Source organism: Somniosus microcephalus, chromosome 10, assembly GCF_052327205.1.
Source record: "Somniosus microcephalus isolate GS21.2 chromosome 10, FLI_Smic_1.0, whole genome shotgun sequence".
Taxonomy (NCBI): Eukaryota; Metazoa; Chordata; class Chondrichthyes; order Squaliformes; family Somniosidae; genus Somniosus; species Somniosus microcephalus.
In genome coordinates, this window is record NC_140996.1 from 212,783,301 (window position 1) to 212,800,679 (window position 17,379).

Below are 17,379 nucleotides of genomic sequence, written 5' to 3' on the forward strand. Positions count from 1 at the left end.
TGTGAAGGTACACCAGATTTTATAGTGGTCAGTAATGTTGTAAGGCACTCAGTAAGGGTCTTGCATTGATGCCTGAAGTAATGCAACCTAATTAATAGAACATTTTGAACGTCGATCAGGGTGTACATCTTGCACAAAAAGACATTGGGCCGGAATTAGCAGTGGGTAATAACGGCAAACTAACAGCGTTATTACCAGTTTTAGGTGCCGGTTTAAAAAAAAGAGTTTCCCGTATTAAAAGTTTGTACATATTTATTTCAGATTTAGCTTTTCCCCATGAGACAGCCCCAATCTTTGTTTTGCTCTCTAACATCTTTTTAAAAGTCTGAATAAAAGCAACTTGTTCACTTCCTGGTTCCGTTTGAGAATCCGGCATTGTGATCGGCTGCTTTAACAGCTTGTTGACATTCCAGCAGAGTGTGCTGTGGAATCCCCACTACACTACTGTTCTCAATTGCACGTCGAAAAAGCCAAACTTCTCGGTACAGAGATCGCGTGATCTCTGGGCAGCTTTCTTTGGGGCCAGCGGTGACCGCCTTTGCTTCGTCGCTGGCCGCAAATTCGGGGCCATTAATGTTGAACTTCCTGATTATATTGTATTTCACTTAAATGGATTTGGAGGACCTGTATGAACAATCTGATATGGCGCTTCCAAATGAACCACAAAAAGCATAGTGGTGTGGGCGTTGTAATTGATTTTGTGTCCCTAGGTTTGGGGTGGGGTAAACTGGGCTAGGTTCCTTGCTCCTGGTGGCAATTCAACGACGTGTGTGTGTAAATAACAATCACTTGTGTCAGGTACTGGAGGGGTGATCTCAGCCACCGGAACTCCCAGCAAAGAACCTTAAGGAGCAAAGCAAATTGGCAAGAAATGAGAACCGAAACAAAGTACTTTTAAAATGTTCAATTGGACGATTGAGAGTTTAGTTCAATTTATTGTGTCAGATATACTCACTTAAACTGCAGCACGGTGCAGCAGGATATCATGATCTTACAAGCTCTGAATTTAAAGTCTCACTGTGAAGGCCAACTACTTTCTCCCTGAGGGGGGTGGAGGGGTGGCGGGGGGGGGGGGGCAGTTGCTTAGTCTGCTCCTGCATGTTTCAGCAAGCAGTTCGAGTGGTATTTGTGAAGACCAGGAGCAGCTTGTCTTCCTGCTGGAATCGGCACCTCCACGATCCCCAAAACATCATTGATGTGACCAGATTTTTACACACCTTTTTATCAAGTTATGTAGTAGCAACATATAGTCCTTGAGTTTTTTTTTAAAAAAACCTTTCCATATTTCACTAATTAGCGCTATTGAAATGCCACGTGTTTGGGTTGGGGCTAGAACAATGTGCTTTATGCAAAGGTGTTGTGACATCCACAAGCTGGCAGCATAAATTAGATTCTGGAGTTGGGTAAAGGGTGGTCTTTTGGTACTTCCTCCTCTTGTCAGCTCAAAATCATCTCATTTCTGAAGTGGTGGTTTCCACGTGTATGTAAAAGACATGATCATTGGAGTTAACGCACATTTTTCAGTGTGATTGGCCCGTAATTTGTGGTCAGCGGCGAAGCAAAGGCGTTCGTGATCTCTGGCGAAATTCGTTTTTTCCAACGTGCAGTTGAAATCCTTGTAAGTTGATGGGGAATCCCTAACGCGAGCTGCTGCGACATCAACAAGCTGTCTAAGCAGCCAATCAAAATGCAGAGTTCTCACAGACCGAGAACCAGGAAGTGAGTAAGCTCCTTTGATTCTAACTTTTTTTAAATGTTCTGGAAAGCAAAACAAAGATTTGTGGCTCTCGCATGGGGAAAAGGCAAACCTTAATTTTTTAAAAAAAGTTTCTTAATGTTTTTATTAAAATGGATAAATTTGACACTCCACAAAAATTAAAATTAGTTTTTCGGGGCCATAACCTTTTTAGCAGTCAATATGTTGTTAAAACTCCAATTACACCTAATCCAACAAGGATTAACTTTTAATGGAGCATTTAATAGCGATATTCCCGCAGAAAAGCCGAAGTTTTCGTCAGTTTCACTGATTTCCGACTAGGAGGGTGGCGGGGGCCACAACGCATCTGGTGTCGGAGCAGTGACTGATTGCAATTTCAGGAACTCTGCGTTTGGTGCGCAGGCGCTACACCCTGAAGCTGCGGTCAGTTTCAAAGGGGTAATAACAACGAACGCTGTTGTTTTTCCTGAAATGCGCAACCTAGCAATAGGAAGTGAACCTAGATTTGGATGGGGAGAATGTGAATGACTTAAACTTAGATGAGCAAAGTTTTCTGAGTACGATAGCAATAGCAAAAAGGGTTTGACCCGAAACGTCGACTCTATTTTCTCTCCACGGATGTTGCCTGGCCTGCTGAGTTTTTCCAGCATTTTCTGTTGTTGTTAAAGCTTTCTGAGCGTTGTTGTACAGGGCAAAGGATAAATTGTATTTATATAGCGTCTCCAATATAAAATGTTCCAGGGGGCTTCATGTAGGAGAGAATGGTAGAAGAGGAGCTAGGAGAGATGATGGATAGCCTGGTCAAAATTGGACCACACTGTTCACAACCTTGGTGTCATATTTGACCCTGAAATGAGCTTCCAACCTTCATCCGCAGCATAACTAAGGCTGCCTATTTCCACCTCCGTAACATCGCCCATCCCCGCCCTTGTCTCAGCTCATCCGCTACTGAAATCCTCATCCATGTCTTTGTTACCTCTAGACTTGACTATTCCAACGCACTCCTGGCTGGCCTCTCACATTTTACCCTATGAGGTGATCCAAAACTCGTCTGCCCGTGTCCTAACTCTCTCCAAGTCCCGTTCACCCATCGCCCCTGTGCTTGCTGACCTACATTGGCTCCCGGTTAAGCAACACCTTGATTTCAAAATTCTCATCCCTATTTTCAAATCCCTCCATGGCCTTTGCCCCTCCCTATATCTTTGTAATCTCCTTCAGCTCCACAACCACCCCCGGAGATATCTGCGCTCCTCTAATTCTGCCCTCTTGAGCATCCATGTTTATAATCACTCAACCTTTGGTGGCCGTGCCTTCTGTTGCCTGGGCCCTGAGCTCTGGAATTCCCTGCCTAAACCTCCACCTCGCTACCTCTCTTTCCTCCTTTAAGACATTCCTTAAAACCTACCTCTTTGACCAAGATTTTGGTCACCTGCCCTAATTTCTCCTTATGTGGCTCGGTGTCAAATTTTTTGTCTTTAAAATACTCCTGTGCTGCACCTTGGAACGTTTTACTACGTTAAAGATGCTATATAAATACAAGTTGTAGTTGTAATAGTGAGTCGTAGTTCACAATGCAGGGTGCCATTAACGGGTCCAGGCACCGCACATTTAAGGGGGTTGTTCGGCCCAACTGCTTGTCTCTCTTCTGCGGCTATGTTCGCATCCGGGTGTCCCTGGAGATGGAGCACGCGGTGTCCGCCAGCAAGCTTGAGGCCTTCTGCGACCGGTGGGCACCGGAGGGACAGAGTGCTTCATTTCTCTCTCTCCTCCACCCCCACCGACCCCAAACAAAATTTTAATTTGATTTAACTTTACTTTAAACGTTTTAGTTTAAGTTACCGTTTTATTGGCCCGTATTTTCCAATCGGAGGCTTCCTGCGTGCGGAGGCCAACAATCTGGAAAAAATCGACACCCTTACCTGAGGGCTCCCGAGGTCCGGCCATTTCTGCTCCTGGGCATCTGCTCTACAAAATGCGCAGAGGCCCAGGTATCCCAAGGGCGCAGGCAGTTCGCAAGTGTCCCTGGGATCACGTGGGCCATGGGGAACCAATCAAAGAAGGGTATATAGACCTCCAAACAGTAATGCGGAGGTTGGGGATGGCATTAAAAGGGAAATTAGAGAAGCATGCAATAAGGGCACAGCAGTCATCATGGGTGACTTTAATCTACATATAGATTGGGCTAACCAAATTAGTGACAATACTGTGGAGGAGGAATTCCTAGAGTGTTTACGGGATGGTTTCCTGGACCAATATGTCGAGGAACCAACCAGAGATCAGGCCATCTTAGACTGGGTATTATGTAACGAGAAAGGATTAATTAGCAATCCTTGTTGTACGAGGCCCCTTGGGGAGGAGCGATCATAATATGAGCGAATTCTTCATTAAGATGGAGAATGAAGTAGTTGATTCAGAGACGAGGGTCCTGAATTTAAATAAAGGAAACTACAATGGTATGAGGCACGAGTTGGGTAGGATTGATTGGGGAATTTTACTCAAAGGGTTGACGGTGGATAGGCAATGGCAAACATTCAAAGATCGCATGGATGAACTACAGAATTTGCTCATCCCCGTTTGGCATAAAAATAAAACAAAAAAGGTGACTCAACCGTGCCTAACAAGGGAAATTAGGAATAGCATAAGATCCAAGGAGAGGACATACAAATTGGCCAGAAAAAGCAATAATCCTGAGGATTGGGAGCAGTTCAGGATTCAAAGGAGGAGAAAGGGATTAATTAAGAAAGGGAAAATAGAATATGAGAGTAAGCTTGCCGGCAACATAAAAACTGACTCAAAGCTTTTATAGATATGTGTGAAGAGAAAAAGATTGGTGAAGTCAAGCGTAGGTCCCTTGCAGTCAGAATCAGGGGAATTTATAATGGGGAACAAAGAAATGGCAGACCAATTAAATACATACTTTGGTTCTGTCTTCACAAAGGAGGACACAAATTACCTCCCAGAGATGTCGGGGAACATAGGATCTGATGAAAGGGTGGAACTGAAAGAAATCAGTATTTGTAGGGAAATGGTGTTCGGGAAATTGATGGGATTGAAGGCCGATAAATCCCCAGGGCCTGATAATCTACATCCTAGGGTACTTAAGGAAGTGGCCCTAGAAATAGTAGATACATTGCTGATCATCATCCAACATTCGATGGAATCTGGAACAGTTCCCATGGATTGGAGGGTAGCTAATGTTACCCCACTATTCAAAAAAGGTGGTAGAGAGAAAACGGGGAATTACAGACTGGTAAGCCTGACATCGGTAGTGGGGAAAATGCTAGAGTCCATTATACAAGATGTAATAGCAGAGTACTTGGAAAACAGTGACGGGATCGGACAAAGTCAACATGGATTTACAAAAGGTAAATCGTGCTTGACTAATCTACTGGAATTTTTTGAGGATGTAACTGGTAAAATAGATAAAGGAGAACCAGTGGATGTGGTGTATTTGGACTTCCAGAAGGCTTTCGATAAGGTCCCGCATAAGAGATTAGCGTGTAAAGTTAAGGCACATGGGATTGGGGGCAAGGTATTGACTTGGATAGAGAACTGGTTGGCAGACAGAAAGCAAAGAGTTGGAATAAACGGGTCTTTTTCCGAGTGGCAGGCAGTGACTAGTGGGGTACCGCAGGGATCGGTCCTTGGACCCCAGCTATTCACAATATATATAAATGATCTGGACAAGGGAACTAGATGTAATGTCTCCAAATTTGCAGACGACACAAAGCTGGGTGGGCATGTGTGCTGTGAGGAGGATGCCGAGAAACTCCAGGATGATTTGGACAGGTTGGGTGATTGGGCAAAAGCATGGCAGATGCAATATAACGTGGATAAATGTGAGGTTCTCCACTTTTTGGTGGCAAAAACAGGAAGGCTGATTATTATCTGAATGGCAATAGATTGGGAGAAGGGGAAATAGAGCGAGACCTGGGTGTCCTTGTGCACCAGTCGCTGAAGGTAAGCATGCAGGTGCAGCAGGCGGTTAAGAAGGCAAATGGCATGTTGGCCTTCGTAGCAAGAGGGTTTGAGTACAGGAACAAGGATGTCTTGCTGCAGTTGTACAGGGCCTTGGTGAGACCACATTGGAGTATTGTGTGCAGTTTTGGTCGCCTTATCTGAGGAAGGATGTTCTTGCCATGGAAGGAGTTCAGCGAAGATTCACCAGGCTGATACCTGGGATGGCAGGAATGACGTATGAGGAGAGATTGGGTCGATTGGGCTTGTACTCGCTGGAGTTTAGAAGAATGAGAGGGGATCTCATTGAAACTTATAAAATTCTGACAGGACTGGACAGACTAGATGCAGGAAGGATGTTCCCGATGGTCGGGGAGTCCAGAACCAGGGGTCACAGTCTAAGGATAAGGGGTAAGCCATTTAGGACAGAGATGAGGAGGAATTTCTTCACCCAGAGAGTGGTGAACCTGTGGAATTCTCTACCACAGAAGGCAGTGGAGGCCAATTATTAAATATATTCAAGAAGGAGTTGGATATATTTCTTCAGGCTAAAGGGATCAAGGGGTATGGGGAGAAAGCAGGGACGGGTACTGAATTTGGATGATCAGCCATGATCGTATTGAATGGCGGAGCAGGCTCGAGGGGCCGAATGGCCTACTCCTGCTCCTATCTTCTATGTTTCTGTGTTTCATACTTTTGACGGGTCTCTCAGCTTAGACCTGTCAAAATATGAATGGGGATCACAAAAAAAACGCAGCAGAACATTAAATAAATTTTTTAATCACATTTTTAAAATTAGTTAAAATTACATACTTTTTTCAAAAAATTAAAAGTTTAAAAATAATTAAAGTTTTTTACGGGGCTAAAAATAAATTTACCTTTTAAAAGTATTTTTTTAATTATAAATGAGTGGGGGGAAAATGTTTTACTTTTTTAAACTTTTATTCTGTTAAAAGCAGGCCTTGCGTCTGCTTTTACAGGTGTAAGATTTTTAAAGGTTTTCAGCGGGCGGAGGTTGCGCAGAAAGCGGAACTCTCCACCACAGAGGCTTTTCTCCTGGGCAGGCGGAGAATCTGTCAAGAGAATTCTTGATAGATCGGAAGTGCCTGTTTTCAGCGCATTCGCTTTGCATGCCTGAAACCGGCACTTGCGAGGCCCCTACACGGGTGTGTACACAGTGCGTACACACTCGTAGGGATCGGAAAATACAGGCCAATGTTTGTGCCCCTTTAAAAGGAGGCACTTGCTTCCTTTTTTTTACTGGTGATGGCATGAGTCATCAATCACCAAAATTAACTAACCAGAGGTCGCAATGCAGGGCGGAGGAATTTAAATGGAGATTTTCAAAGATTAGGTGCGAGGCAGCTGAATTGAGTTGGTGCCAAGCTATTGAGCTTTTGGCAGGAGCTGAATACGATGATCATTGAGGTTAAGACTGAATCTCAGGACATGCCATGTTTATAGCTAGCATAATTTTTTTTAATGAACTGAATTACCTCCAACAATTTAATTGCTTCCTCAAAGAATTTCAGTATCTGTCTTTTCTTAATCCATGTTGAATTCCTTGCAGTCTCTACACTCCTTGGTTTAGTTTTCCCAATGCTCAATCGGAAAACTTTGGCTCAATTGCAATGTGAAGTAGTCTGACAAAACAGATGATCATGGAATTGAGCCAAAGTTTTCCGATTGAGCATTGGGAAAACTAAACAAGGAGTGTAGAGACTGCAAGGAATTCAACATGGATTAAGAAAAGACAGATACTGAAATTCTTTGAGGAAGCAATTAAATTGTTGGAGGTAATTCAGTTCATTAAAAAAAATTATGCTAGCTATAAACATGGCATGTCCTGAGATTCAGTCTTAACCTCAATGATCATCGTATTCAGCTCCTGCAAAAGCTCAATAGCTTGGCACCAACTCAATTCAGCTGCCTCGCACCTAATCTTTGAAAATCTCCATTTAAATTCCTCCGCCCTGCATTGCGACCTCTGGTTAGTTAATTTTGGTGATTGATGACTCATGCCATCACCAGTAAAAAAAGGAAGCAAGTGCCTCCTTTTAAAGGGGCACAAACATTGGCCTGTATTTTCCGATCCCTACGAGTGTGTACGCACTGTGTACACACCCGTAGGGGCACTCGCAAGTGCGGTTTCAGGCCATGCAAAGCGAATGCGCTGAAAACAGGCACTTCCGACTCTATCAAGAATTCTCTTGACAGATTCTCCGCCTGCCCAGGAGAAAAGCCCTCTGTGGGTGGAGAGTTCCGCTTTCTGCGCAACCTCCGCCGCTGAAAACCTTTAAAAATCTTACACCTGGTAAAAAGCAGACGCAAGGCCTGCTTTTAACAGAATAAAAGTTTAAAAAAGTAAAACATTTTCCCCCCACTCATTTATAATTAAAAAATACTTTTAAAAGGTAAATTTATTTTTAGCCCCGTAAAAAACTTTAATTATTTTTAAACTTTTAATTTTTTGAAAAAAGTATGTAATTTTAACTAATTTTAAAATGTGATTAAAAAATTTATTTAATGTTCTGCTGCGTTTTTTTTTTTGTGATCCCCATTCATAATTTTGACAGGTCTAAGCTGAGAGACCCGTCAAAAGTATGAAACACAGAAACATAGAAGATAGGAGCAGGAGTAGGCCATTCGGCCCCTCGAGCCTGCTCCGCCATTCAATACGATCATGGCTGATCATCCAAATTCAGTACCCGGTCCCTGCTTTCTCCCCATACCCCCTTGATCCCTTTAGCCCTGAAGAAATATATCCAACTCCTTCTTGAATATATTTAATAATTGGCCTCCACTGCCTTCTGTGGTAGAGAATTCCACAGGTTCCACCACTCTCTGGGTGAAGAAATTCCTCCTCATCTCTGTCCTAAATGGCTTACCCCTTATCCTTAGACTGTGACCCCTGGTTCTGGACTCCCCCGACCATCGGGAACATCCTTCCTGCATCTAGTCTGTCCAGTCCTGTCAGAATTTTATAAGTTTCAATGAGATCCCCTCTCATTCTTCTAAACTCCAGCGAGTACAAGCCCAATCGACCCAATCTCTCCTCATACGTCATTCCTGCCATCCCAGGTATCAGCCTGGTGAATCTTCGCTGAACTCCTTCCATGGCAAGAACATCCTTCCTCAGATAAGGCGACCAAACCTGCACACAATACTCCAGATGTGGTCTCACCAAGGCCCTGTACAACTGCAGCAAGACATCCTTGTTCCTGTACTCAAACCCTCTTGCTACGAAGGCCAACATGCCATTTGCCTTCTTAACCGCCTGCTGCACCTGCATGCTTACCTTCAGCGACTGGTGCACAAGGACACCAGGTCTCGCTCTATTTCCCCTTCTCCCAATCTATTGCCATTCAGATAATAATCAGCCTTCCTGTTTTTGCCACCAAAAGTGGAGAACCTCACATTTATCCACGTTATATTGCATCTGCCATGCTTTTGCCCAATCACCCAACCTGTCCAAATCATCCTGGAGTTTCTCGGCATCCTCCTCACAGCACACATGCCCACCCAGCTTTGTGTCGTCTGCAAATTTGGAGACATTACATCTAGTTCCCTTGTCCAGATCATTTATATATATTGTGAATAGCTGGGGTCCAAGGACCGATCCCTGCGGTACCCCACTAGTCACTGCCTGCCACTCGGAAAAAGACCGTTTATTCCAACTCTTTGCTTTCTGTCTGCCAACCAGTTCTCTATCCAAGTCAATACCTTGCCCCCCAATCCCATGTGCCTTAACTTTACACGCTAATCTCTTATGCGGGACCTTATCGAAAGCCTTCTGGAAGTCCAAATACACCACATCCACTGGTTCTCCTTTATCTATTTTACAGTTACATCCTCAAAAAATTCCAGTAGATTAGTCAAGCACGATTTACCTTTTGTAAATCCATGTACTCCGTCACTGTCATGTCCAGATCCACGTCACTGTTTTCCAAGTACTCTGCTATTACATCTTGTATAATGGACTCTAGCATTTTCCCCACTACCGATGTCAGGCCTTACCAGTCTGTAATTCCCGTTTTCTCTCTACCACCTTTTTTGAATAGTGGGGTAACATTAGCTACCCTCCAATCCATGGGAACTGTTCCAGATTCCATCGAATGTTGGATGATGATCAGCAATGTATCTACTATTTCTAGGGCCACTTCCTTAAGTACCCTAGGATGTAGATTATCAGGCCCTGGGGATTTATCGGCCTTCAATCCCATCAATTTCCCGAACACCATTTCCCTACAAATACTGATTTCTTTCAGTTCCACCCTTTCATCAGATCCTATGTTCCCCGACATCTCTGGGAGGTAATTTGTGTCCTCCTTTGTGAAGACAGAACCAAAAAGTATAAGTATAAAGTATTAAGTATTATATAAGTTATTTATAAAGTTATTATTATATTATTATTTAATTGGTCTGCCATTTCTTTGTTCCCCATTATAAATTCCCCCTGATTCTGACTGCAAGGGACCTACGCTTGACTTCACCAATCTTTTTCTCTTCACACATATCTATAAAAGCTTTGAGTCAGTTTTTATGTTGCGGCAAGCTTACTCTCATATTCTATTTTCCCTTTCTTAATTAATCCCTTTCTCCTCCTTTGAATCCTGAACTGCTCCCAATCCTCAGGATTATTGCTTTTTCTGGCCAATTTGTATGTCCTCTCCTTGGATCTTATGCTATTCCTAATTTCCCTTGTTAGGCACGGTTGAGTCACCTTTTTTGTTTTATTTTTATGCCAAACGGGGATGAGCAAATTCTGTAGTTCATCCATGCGATCTTTGAATGTTTGCCATTGCCTATCCACCGTCAACCCCTTTGAGTAAAATTCCCCAATCAATCCCTACCCAACTCGTGCCTCATACCATTGTAGTTTCCTTTATTTAAATTCAGGACCCTCGTCTCTGAATCAACTACTTCATTCTCCATCTTAATGAAGAATTCGCTCATATTATGATCGCTCCTCCCCAAGGGGCCTCGTACAACAAGGATTGCTAATTAATCCTTTCTCGTTACATAATACCCAGTCTAAGATGGCCTGATCTCTGGTTGGTTCCCTCGACATATTGGTCAGGAAACCATCCCGTAAACACTCTAGGAATTCCTCCTCCACAGTATTGTCACTAATTTGGTCTAGCCCAATCTATATGTAGATTAAAGTCACCATGATGACTGCTGTGCCCTTATTGCATGCTTCTCTAATTTCCCTTTTAATGCCATCCCCAACCTCCGCATTACTGTTTGGAGGTCTATATACCCTTCTTTGATTGGTTCCCCATGGCCACGTGATCCCAGGGACACTTGCGAACTGCCTGCGCCCTTGGGATACCTGGGCCTCTGCGCATTTTGTAGAGCAGATGCCAGGAGCAGAAATGGCCGGACCTCGGGAGCCCTCAGGTAAGGGTGTCGATTTTTTCCAGATTGTTGGCCTCCGCACGCAGGAAGCCTCCGATTGGAAAATACGGGCCAATAAAACGGTAACTTAAACTAAAACGTTTAAAGTAAAGTTAAATCAAATTAAAATTTTGTTTGGGGTCGGTGGGGGTGGAGGAGAGAGAGAAATGAAGCACTCTGTCCCTCCGGTGCCCCACCGGTCGCAGAAGGCCTCAAGCTTGCTGGCGGACACCGCGTGCTCCATCTCCAGGGACACCCGGATGCGAACATAGCCGCAGAAGAGAGACAAGCAGTTGGGCCGAACAACCCCCTTAAATGTGCGGTGCCTGGACCCGTTAATGGCACCCTGCATTGTGAACTACGACTCACTATTACAACTACAACTTGTATTTATATAGCATCTTTAACGTAGTAAAACGTTCCAAGGTGCAGCACAGGAGTATTTTAAAGACAAAAAATTTGACACGAGCCACATAAGGAGAAATTAGGGCAGGTGACCAAAATCTTGGTCAAAGAGGTAGGTTTTAAGGAATGTCTTAAAGGAGGAAAGAGAGGTAGCGAGGTGGAGGTTTAGGCAGGGAATTCCAGAGCTCAGGGCCCAGGCAACAGAAGGCACGGCCACCAAAGGTTGAGTGATTATAAACATGGATGCTCAAGAGGGCAGAATTAGAGGAGCGCAGATATCTCGGGGGTGGTTGTGGAGCTGAAGGAGATTACAAAGATATAGGGAGGGGCAAAGGCCCATGGAGGGATTTGAAAATAGGGATGAGAATTTTGAAATCAAGGTGTTGCTTAACCGGGAGCCAATGTAGGTCAGCAAGCACAGGGGCGATGGAGTGAACGGGACTTGGAGAGAGTTAGGACACGGGCAGACGAGTTTTGGATCACCTCATAGGGTAAAATGTGAGAGGCCAGCCAGGAGTGCGTTGGAATAGTCAAGTCTAGAGGTAACAAAGACATGGATGAGGATTTCAGTAGCGGATGAGCTGAGACAAGGGCGGGGATGGGCGATGTTACGGAGGTGGAAATAGGCAGCCTTAGTTATGCTGCGGATGAAGGTTGGAAGCTCATTTCAGGGTCAAATATGACACCAAGGTTGTGAACAGTGTGGTCCAATTTTGACCAGGCTATCCATCATCTCTCCCTAGCTCCTCTTCTACCATTCTCTCCTACATGAAGCCCCTGGAACATTTTATATTGGAGACGCTATATAAATACAATTTATCCTTTGCCCTGTACAACAACGCTCAGAAAGCTTTAACAACAACAGAAAATGCTGGAAAAACTCAGCAGGCCAGGCAACATCCGTGGAGAGAAAATAGAGTCGACGTTTCGGGTCAAACCCCTTTTTGCTATTGCTATCGTACTCAGAAAACTTTGCTCATCTAAGTTTAAGTCATTCACATTCTCCCCCATCCAAATCTAGGTTCACTTCCTATTGCTAGGTTGCGCATTTCAGGAAAAACAACAGCGTTCGTTGTTATTACCCCTTTGAAACTGACCGCAGCTTCAGGGTGTAGCGCCCTGCGCACCAAACGCAGAGTTCCTGAAATTGCAATCAGTCACTGCTCCGACACCAGATGCGTTGTGGCCCCCGCCACCCTCCTAGTCGGAAATCAGTGAAACTGACGAAAACTTCGGCTTTTCTGCGGGAATATCGCTATTAAATGCTCCATTAAAAGTTAATCCTTGTTGGATTAGGTGTAATTGGAGTTTTAACAACATATTGACTGCTAAAAAGGTTATGGCCCCGAAAAACTAATTTTAATTTTTGTGGAGTGTCAAATTTATCCATTTTAATAAAAACATTAAGAAACTTTTTTTAAAAAATTAAGGTTTGCCCTTTTCCCCATGCGAGAGCCACAAATCTTTGTTTTGCTTTCCAGAACATTTAAAAAAAGTTAGAATCAAAGGAGCTTACTCACTTCCTGGTTCTCGGTCTGTGAGAAACTCTGCATTTTGATTGGCTGCTTAGACAGCTTGTTGATGTCGCAGCAGCTCGCGTTAGGGATTCCCCATCAACTTACAAGGATTTCAACTGCACGTTGGAAAAAACGAATTTCGCCAGAGATCACGAACGCCTTTGCTTCGCCGCTGACCACAAATTACGGGCCAATCACACTGAAAAATGTGCGTTAACTCCAATGATCATGTCTCTTTACATACACGTGGAAACCACCACTTCAGAAATGAGATGATTTTGAGCTGACAAGAGGAGGAAGTACCAAAAGACCACCCTTTACCCAACTCCAGAATCTAATTTATGCTGCCAGCTTGTGGATGTCACAACACCTTTGCATAAAGCACATTGTTCTAGCCCCAACCCCAAACACGTGGCATTTCAATAGCGCTAATTAGTGAAATATGGAAAGGTTTTTTTAAAAAAAAACTCAAGGACTATATGTTGCTACTACATAACTTGATAAAAAGGTGTGTAAAAATCTGGTCACATCAATGATGTTTTGGGGATCGTGGAGGTGCCGATTCCAGCAGGAAGACAAGCTGCTCCTGGTCTTCACAAATACCACTCGAACTGCTTGCTGAAACATGCAGGAGCAGACTAAGCAACTGCCCCCCCCCCCCCCCCCCGCCACCCCTCAGGGAGAAAAGTAGTTGGCCTTCACAGTGAGACTTTAAATTCAGAGCTTGTAAGATCATGATATCCTGCTGCACCGTGCTGCAGTTTAAGTGAGTATATCTGACACAATAAATTGAACTAAACTCTCAATCGTCCAATTGAACATTTTAAAAGTACTTTGTTTCGGTTCTCATTTCTTGCCAATTTGCTTTGCTCCTTAAGGTTCTTTGCTGGGAGTTCCGGTGGCTGAGATCACCCCTCCAGTACCTGACACAAGTGATTGTTATTTACACACACACGTCGTTGAATTGCCACCAGGAGCAAGGAACCTAGCCCAGTTTACCCCCACCCCCAAACCTAGGGACACAAATCAATTACAACGCCCACACCACTATGCTTTTTGTGGTTCATTTGGAAGCGCCATATCAGATTGTTCATACAGGTCCTCCAAATCCATTTAAGTGAAATACAATATAATCAGGAAGTTCAACATTAATGGCCCCGAATTTGCGGCCAGCGACGAAGCAAAGGCGGTCACCGCTGGCCCAAAGAAAGCTGCCCAGAGATCACGCGATCTCTGTACCGAGAAGTTTGGCTTTTTCGACGTGCAATTGAGAACAGTAGTGTAGTGGGGATTCCACAGCACACCTCTGCTGGAATGTCAACAAGCTGTTAAAGCAGCGATCACAATGCCGGATTCTCAAACGGAACCAGGAAGTGAACAAGTTGCTTTTATTCAGACTTTTAAAAAGATGTTAGAGAGCAAACAAAGATTGGGGCTGTCTCATGGGGAAAAGCTAAATCTGAAATAAATATGTACAAACTTTTAATACGGGAAACTCTTTTTTTTAAACGGCACCTAAAACTGGTAATAACGCTGTTAGTTTGCGTTATTACCCACTGCTAATTCGGCCCAATGTCTTTTTGTGCAAGATGTACACCCTGATCGACGTTCAAAATGTTCTATTAATTAGGTTGCATTACTTCAGGCATCAATGCAAGACCCTTACTGAGTGCCTTACAACATTACTGACCACTATAAAATCTGGTGTACCTTCACAGGGCAGTAAGTTACATAGAACTTCACAGCACAGGAACCATTTAGCCATTGTGCCGTGTTAGCCCTTTGCTTAATCAAGTCAATACTAATACCACTGCTAGCTTTCTCTATCCCCCCCCATAATCCTATATTATCACTGAGAATTTAAAAAAATTCAAACTGACTTTTTAAATTTCCTTTTTGATATTCAAAGTTCACATAGCCTTCACACTTCTGCAAATGAGGAAAGATGCAGGTCACTCTCAAACCACTGCCAATTCGGGCCATAGCTTGCGCCCTGGAAGCGCACAGAAACAGGACATTCCCTTCATGACAGCACTGGCCCTGGACTGCACTGCGCAGGATAGTAAACAAAAGATAACGACACCAAATGCAGCCGTGCGACTTTCGTACCTCATCGATTAACTTCCTGGCGTTGGCTGTGGTGTAATCTCGGCAAAAAACACACCAAGCAACTCCTCACTGCTCTTTTGTCTCTGGCCCCGCGTGACTGGAACAATGCTCCTGTTCAACTCGGTGGAGATCCGAACCGATTTCAGCTCCTCGGATTCAGGAAGAAGAACGTAATCCTGCAGCGTCGCATCCTCGGGTAACAAGATCCAGTTGTTCTCATCTGCAACAGGGGTGAAGTCATGGATGTTGCTCCAGTTGTTGTTGAAGATGCTCAAGCCTGCATCTTTGAACTGGTAGCCCAGCTCGGGATAGTAATATTGGAAGCAACCAAACTTCATGCCGTCGACGATTCGATGATGGGCTGCGTTGCACAGCAGAGGAAGATGTCCATTTTTCTGCAATCCCGAGTACGGAATTGCTGACAAGCCACGACACATTTGCAGTCTTTACATTCACGGAAAAAACACACTGCCCTTGATAGGTCCCAGAAATATCCTGCAATTGGTGCAGTCGTCAATGGTGATGGTGGCAGAGTGGTCAAAAATGTAAATGCTGCAGTTCTGACAATCTTGGATGACAAATTGCTCACCAGCAACTTTACCAGGCAATCGGCCCACCGTCTGATCCTTCAAGCCAACCAGCATATAGTCTTTAACGTCAATCTATTGGAACAAAAAACAACAAAAAATTACTTTAAACACGTACAAAATACAAGATGCACTGCAGCAATCCGCAAAGTTTAAGAACATAAGAATTGAGGAGTAGGTCATTCAGCCCCTCGAGCTGCTCCACCATTCAGTAAGGTCATGGCTGATCTTCTACCTCAACTCCACCTTCTGCACTATCCCCATATCCCTTGGTTCCCAAAAATCTATCGATCTCTGTCTTGAATATACTCAATGACTGAGCCTCCACAGCCCTCTGGGGTAGGGAATTCCAAAGATTCACCACCTCTGAGTGAAGAAATGTCTCCTCATCTCAGTCCTAAATGGCCGACCCCTTATTCTGAGACTGTGACCCCTGGTTCTAGACTCCCCAGCCAGGGGAAACATCCTCCCTGCATCGACACTGAAACATACAAAATTCTTAGTGCTTGACAATGACATCACCTCTCATTCTTCTAAACTCTGGGAATATAGGCGAGTCTACTCAATCTCTCCCACAGGACAATCCCCCCATCCCAGGAATCAGTCTGGTGAACCTTCGTTGCACTCCCTCTATGGAAAGTATATCCTTCCTTAGGTAAGGAGACCAAAACTGTACACAATACTCCAGGTGTGGTCTCACCAGGGCCCTATATAATTGCAGTAAGACGTCTTTACTCTTATACTCAAATCCTCTTGTAATAAAGGCCAACATACCATTTGCTTTCTTAGCCTGAATGTTAACTTTCAGGTGATTCACGTACAAGGACAACCAGGTCCCTCTGAACACCGACATTTCCCAATCTCTCACTATTTAAAAAAACTGATTTTCTACTTTTCTACCAAAGTGGGTAACTTCACATTTCTCTACATTATATTCCATTTGCCATGTTCTTGCCACTCACTTAGCTGTCGATATCCCTTGAAGCCTCTTTGCATCTCCTCACAACATACATTCCCACCCAGCTTTGTATCATCAGCAAACTTGGATATATTACATTTGGTCCCTCATCCAAATCATTGATGTAGATTGTGAACAGCTGAGGCCAAGCACTGATCCTTGCAGTACCCCACTAGTTACAGCCTGCCAACCCGAAAATGACCCGCTTATTCCCACTCCTGTTTTCTGTCCGTTAACCAATCCTCAATCCATGCTAGTCTATTACCCCCAATCCCATGGGCCCTAATTCTGTTTAATAACCTCTCTGTGTTACCTTATTGAATGTCTTCTGAAAATCCAAATACACCCATCCACTGGTTCCCCCCCCCCCCCCTTATCTATTCTGCTAGTTACAACTCAAAAAACTCCAACAGATTTGTCAAACACGATTTCCCTTTCATAAATCAGTGTTGACTCTGTCCAATCTTATTATTTTCTAAGCGCCTGTTACCACATCCTTAATAATAGATTCTAGCATTTTCCCTACTACGGATGTCAGGCTAACTGGTCTGTCGTTCCCGTTTTCTCTCTCCCTCCTTTCTTAAATAGTGGGGCTACATATGCTACCTTCAATCTGTGGGAACGTTCTAGAATCAATGGAATTTTGGAAGATGACAACCAATGCATCCACCATCTCTATAGCCACCTCTTTCGAAACCCCTAAGATGTAGGCCATCAGTTCCAGTCTCT

General features: G+C 44.0%; 1 pseudogene; it reads right to left on the reverse strand.

Moving 5' to 3' along the window:
* Positions 1 to 344: 344 nt before the first annotated feature.
* LOC147112066 (protein XRP2-like) overlaps positions 345 to 17,379 on the reverse strand; it is a 22,820-nt pseudogene continuing 5,785 nt past the window's right edge.